This window comes from Elaeis guineensis, chromosome 4, assembly GCF_000442705.2.
Source record: "Elaeis guineensis isolate ETL-2024a chromosome 4, EG11, whole genome shotgun sequence".
NCBI lineage: Eukaryota > Viridiplantae > Streptophyta > Magnoliopsida > Arecales > Arecaceae > Elaeis > Elaeis guineensis.
In genome coordinates, this window is record NC_025996.2 from 124378904 (window position 1) to 124384887 (window position 5984).

General features: G+C 32.4%; 4 non-coding genes across 4 annotated transcripts; all 4 read left to right on the top strand.

Moving 5' to 3' along the window:
- The first annotated feature begins 249 nt into the window (after positions 1 to 249).
- Positions 250 to 342, top strand: LOC114912862 (small nucleolar RNA snoR26). Its single transcript, XR_003798821.1, has one exon. It is a non-coding gene; the product is annotated as a small nucleolar RNA snoR26 (small nucleolar RNA).
- Positions 343 to 1081: 739 nt separating this feature from the next.
- LOC114912861 (small nucleolar RNA snoR26) lies at positions 1082 to 1173 on the top strand. The gene has a single exon (XR_003798820.1). It is a non-coding gene; the product is annotated as a small nucleolar RNA snoR26 (small nucleolar RNA).
- Positions 1174 to 1209: 36 nt separating this feature from the next.
- LOC114912864 (small nucleolar RNA snoR27) lies at positions 1210 to 1299 on the top strand. Its single transcript, XR_003798823.1, has one exon. It is a non-coding gene; the product is annotated as a small nucleolar RNA snoR27 (small nucleolar RNA).
- A 142-nt stretch (positions 1300 to 1441) lies between these two features.
- Positions 1442 to 1529, top strand: LOC114912863 (small nucleolar RNA snoR27). The gene has a single exon (XR_003798822.1). It is a non-coding gene; the product is annotated as a small nucleolar RNA snoR27 (small nucleolar RNA).
- Positions 1530 to 5984: the final 4455 nt, after the last annotated feature.

Sequence of the window (5984 nt, forward strand, 5' to 3'; positions counted from 1 at the left end):
CTGCTCCACCCATGCTATGTTCCATTTCCCAAAAATGGGATTATGATCGGCAGTTATCTTGGTCGCTAATAGAATTCTAGATTATCTATGAAATAGATACAACAGATTTCTAATAAGTGATAAGGCAATCTTTACATACAAAACAAAACCAACTTTCAGCACTGCATCTAATATCGCTCTTGTGCCTCTGATTTTTTTTTGATATGTTGCTTGATTGTCCTTTTTGTCCTTTTTTTTTTTTTTTGTCCGTCAGCATTAACGATGTTTAACCTCTTGTAGTTATCCTTGCACTTTGATTGCCGGTGAAGAAATTTATGGGGGGAATCATTGACTGAGATGCTTTATTTATTTATTTAGGGTGCATTTGGTTAGTTATTAAAAAAATATTTTTTTTATTTTTTTAATTTTGAAAAAATAAAAATTAAAAATTAATGTTTGGTAACTTCATGAAAAATAAAAAATCAAAATCAAAATAATTACTTTATATGCAAAATAATTTTTTTTTACTTTTTAAAACTTGCTTTTCTATTTTTTTTGCTTCTCCACATCTAAAATGTCAAATCAAAATGCAAAGAGGCCGAATCCTTCTCTCTCGTCGAGCTCTTCACCTTCCCACTCTCTTCTCCTTCTCTTTCCAAATTCTTCTCCCTCGTCGAGCTCTTCACCTACCATCCTCAAATATTGCTTTTTGCTTTATAGCAATGTAGTTACCAAACATACTTTTTGCTTTTTTACTTTTACTCAATAGCAAAAATCAAAAAAAATAAAAAATATTTTTTAAAAATCAAAAAGTATAACCAAACATACCCTTGGTTGTGTTGTGCCGGATCAATGATTTATTTAGTCCTTTGAGAATACTTAATTCTTCTTGATCTTGCTTTTTTCCCCCTTGATTTTTACTTATTTCCAGTAATCCTTTTGTTCTCTTCATTTTGCTCTCCCACCTGAATACGAAATGTTTGGATACATCTGTCCTTTCTTTTCATGTTTTTTTTTCTTTTTTTGGGATATATAATTTGCTCATTTTTCCATTTCTGTTCTTTTTGGTTGTTGTTTTCTCCTTTTTCAATTTTTATGTTTGTCAGCATCAGTGATGTTTAACCTCGTTTTGTTATCCTTGCACTTTGATTGCCGGTGAAGAAATTTTGGGGGAAATCATTGAGTGAGATGCTTCTTTTATTCTTAATTTTATATCTCTTGTGCTGTATCTCCGGATTAATGATGCAACCATAATGTGCGTGATCTTTCTGTAACTCCGTTGAAGGATTTGAAGATGATGTGTATCTACTGAGATCTGGTAAAATAGCTTTAGTGTTTTCTGCAAAGATATTATTCTAAACATTCTGGGGCATGTTTATGGGTAACAAGAAAATTTTTGGTTTGTTTCTTATGACAACTTTCAAGTCCTGAAAGTCCTTTTCTTTTTCAGTTTATTTTTTCAATTGGATCAATGATGCCTGTAGTCTGCGTTATCTTTCTGTAACTTCGTTGAAGGAATTGAAGATGACACCGATCTTCTGAGATCTGGTGAGACTATGTGAGGATGCTGATCCATTCTAGAGGTTCATGCATTTTTGTTATTCTTCCAGGTCCAATCCTTTGAGAATACGAATGCTTGGAGTAATGATTCTCGATATTGACTATAAAACATTAGTTAATTGTTGAGCTGGCGATTGACCAGTTGTAGTGTTACCCACAGGAAGTGTGCATTTAGTGTATTGTTTAAAGTGACCACTGGAAGCGCATGGCTTGTCACTTTGCCAAGAACAAATTAGAGTGGTAGAGGTTCCAGGACTAAAGTTGTGATGGCCCGGCCCGATAACAAATCCCAGCCCATGTAACAAAGCCCAAAAAAAAAAAAAAAAAAGAAAAACAGGGGAGAAGACTCCCAAAGGGAGTCTTCTTCCTCCTCTCGCCGGCTCCCAATCGGAGTCGGAGACGAGTTCCCTCCGGCTCTATTTAAGGAGGAGATCCCTCCTCTCTCCTTTCCACCAAAAATCTTAAGCTCGATCGGCGGCAATCGCCGAAAAATCCATCACGAAAGACCGTCCCAGTGCCGTCCAATTTTTCGTCGGAAAAGCCTCGCCGGCGACGGAGGTAAGCCTCCTCCCCTTCCTCTCTCCTCCCCCTTCCTTCCCGTGCTGATGTGCACGCTCGCCGGCGACCGGAGTCACCGGATTTTGTTGCGGAAGAATCTTCCTTTTTGTCATTTTTCCGTCACCGGTGGTCACCGCCGACCACCGGTTTGGTCCCCCTTTTGCCTTCGGATCACCCCCCTTTGGCCGCCGACCATCCCCATGCCGACTGCATAGTCGATCGGCCAACCAATGAGGGGATTAAAGATCCCCTATTTCGGTCAAAACAAGCCCACGGGAAGAAGAAAAGAAAAAGAAGAAGAAGAAGAAGGAAAAGAAAAAGAAAAACAAAAGGAAAAGAAGGAAAAGAAAAAGAAAAAGAAAAGAAAAAGGAAAAAGAAAAAAAAAAGAGGAAAAAGAAGCAGAAAAATAATATAATAATAATATAATAATAATAAATAATAGGATTTTCTCCTTTCTCTGCCGTGAAGAAAAAAAAAGAAAAAAAAAGAAGAAAAGAAAGAAGAAAAAAAAATAAAATAAATTAATTAATAAATAATGATATAAATAATAAAATATGAGAAAGAGAGTTTCTCTCTCTTTCTTCAGCCTGAACTAGTATTTTCTCTCTCTAGAATTAGACTTTCTCTCTCTAGATTATTTTTCTCTCCTAAGATTTCTAAAATTTTGAGAAGAATGATGATGAATTTAAATGATCCTCATGATGGATTTTTGAGCTGTGATCATCGAACGGTACACCGACATCCACTTTGATCAGATCAGGTATTTTTAGATTTTATTTTCATAATTTTATTGAATTATCTACATGATAATTTCAGCATGATTTGATCTGATCGATCAAAATTTGTTGAATCATATTGTCTGAAAAATTCAAGATGATTTTTCTCTCTCTAGAATTTTCTCTCTCTAAAATATTCTCTCTCTTGATTGATTCTTTCTCTAAAAAAGTTAGTAAATGAAGAAATTTCTTTTAATAATCCTGATCTGATTCTAATGAAGAATCCTGATCCATGATTGTCAGATAGCGTACTGGCACCCACCTTAATCGGACCATGAATCTTTAGATTCGATCATCCATAATTTCGATCTAGCCATGACTTGATTTGATCATGTTGATTTCACCAATCGAGATATTGGACCAATCATAATGTTGGATTGTGTCATCTGATCAATTCGAATTGTACCTCATTGATTTCTCTCTCCTCTAATTGTCTCTCTCTACTTGATTTTATGAATTCGATGAAGAAACCTCGGTCCTATCACTTCGAATCCGATTTGATATGATATCAAACTTTGGATCGTTTAGGTCCTAATTAGATTTTGATTAGATGAAATTAGATGATCGGACCCAATCTAAACCGTTGAAATATGGTGTTCATATTCTTTCTAATTATTGAAATTGATTCTGTACAGGATTGTGGATGTTTGATCATGGGATATCGCGATATGATCTACGAACAGAATTTTTGAAAAAAATTTATAGAATTACATGGATTTATTGGAATGCGTTCGAGGTAAGTAATGTTTCACTTTTTCTAGATTTATCGATAAATTATAATGTATTTTTCTGATATGATTTATGAAACGATGCATGAATTGGATGAATGATATTTTGTTATGAAAATATCTTATTTGAAATGTTATGATGAAGCATGATTGAACATATTGATTTCATGATGCATTATATTGATTGATTTCGATACTACATGATTATATATTTTATTATCGAAATTAGAATATGAAATATGATTTATGAAGAATTATGATATAAGAAATATTATGAATCGACAACCTGACTATGTAAAGGACCCCGCCAATGGGGGCATATACGTTGGCAATTGATTGTTCTGAGGGTTTATGTCGCCAGCGAGACCAACGACATGTCGCCAGAGAGACCAGCGACAAACTGTCAGTGAGACCAGCGGTTCCAAAGGACATGGCTGCCAGATGATTCACAGCCTACCGCAAGCAGATACGCGGTATTATGACCCTGCCACAGGGAAAATATGGTCATAGCTCATGGTTGACGAAAAAAATTTAAGAACGAAAGAAATTGAAATCTGGAAAGAAACTTAAATTTTCGAAAAAGAAATGAAATTGGCATGAATTATGTTGCATAATTGAAATTGATTTCGAATTGATGAACTATATATGCTTATTTTTTATAAATAATTATTTACTTAAATACCTGATGAAATCTGTTGAAAAGTGATAATTGCTTACTGGGCTGTCTAGCTCATTATCTCTTATTTTACTATTTTTACAGATGTTGAGGAATTAAGATGATACAAGATATGAATGGAAGAGTGATCAGAAGCAGAATCTCTATACTTTTATTTTCGGTTGAAAGTCTTATTGAATTTGATGTAAGACCTATGTATCATTGTTGAATTTATTGAGATATTAAAGAAGAAATTTAGGTCATTATGTTTTAGATTTGAATTATTGACTAATTATTCTGCTGTTATTTTAAGATAGCATGATAAGATGCCTTACATGCTTATGGGAAGAGTTTTCTATGAGTATGCGGCGGTTGCCATGACCCTCGATTGACAATCTCGGGTCAGGGACGTGATAAATTTATAGTGGTATCAGAGCATAAGTGGATAAATTATGAAACATAAGAATCAGATATAGGAGTGTAAGTGGATAGACACTAAGGACATTATGGTGTAGATCTTTGATGATTGTAGTGGGAGAAATCTTTATAAATTTTGATTAAACATTGAGATTATGTATGAAAGGATCATAAGAGATTATGACATATAGAATTTGAAATATGATGGATGATCTATTGATCATGATATGATTAGTTAGATCTTGATCGAAAGTAATCACAAAAGGATTGATATAAAATTTTATTGTGCATTGTGGTTATTAATTTGATCATTGGTTATTCAAGTGAATCATAAATTCAAATTCGATGTGAGAATAATACTATGATATTACTTCTAGTTAAGAAGTTGACTATTATTGGAAAGATAAAGATTTGATAATAAAATGTTGTTCCAGAATGGGCTAAAAAAATCTTCTATGATGCTTGATTAGAATATTTATCGAAATTGAATTTGGTATGTGGATCTTATATAAAGTGACATATTAGGATGAATATATATTTGAGGATATTACAAAGAAACCTATTTCTTATTGATGAAATTGATTTTAAGATTGTAGGATATTCATCATATTGGAAGTTTTAATCATCATCCTTAGATCTAGATAATAAATCTTATTATGTCTCTTGGAGACTACATGATGTGTATGAAATTTTAATTTAAAGATTTCGTATCTAAGTTGATCAAGAGATTTTTTGATATTATTGTTGAGGTTGTTAATGAAAAATTGATATCTTCAGATTAAGATAAAAGATCTGATTTATATTTATTTCAGATTAAGGGATCCATGTGAATTTACAATTTAGAAATTTTAGATTTAAGAATTGATATGGAGTTCTTTTGCTTTTGTTAACAAGGTCCCTAATTGAATCTACTATTAAATGGAGATTTGATTTTTTTGAAGCTTGTATGATTATTATGAAAGGATATTTGATAGATATTGAAGATCCTGATGATAAAAATTTAAAAAAATATATTAATGATTTGAAATCTATATATATTCTGATTATATCCAAATTTGGTGGAGCATCGAAGGATTTTTTTTATGATTTGACTTATAAGGATTTTTGGTTTAAAAATTATCGAATTGAATTGATATGAGAATTAAAATTTGATTCATATTGATTTTAGTAAATCTATATGATGGTTTAAATATGATATTGGACTCAAGGGTTAATCAAGATTATTGTACACCAGTAAAAGTATGAATGAGAATCGAAAGTTAATCTTTGACTTCAATTGAAATTTAAAATTTTAGATCTTTTCTATTGAT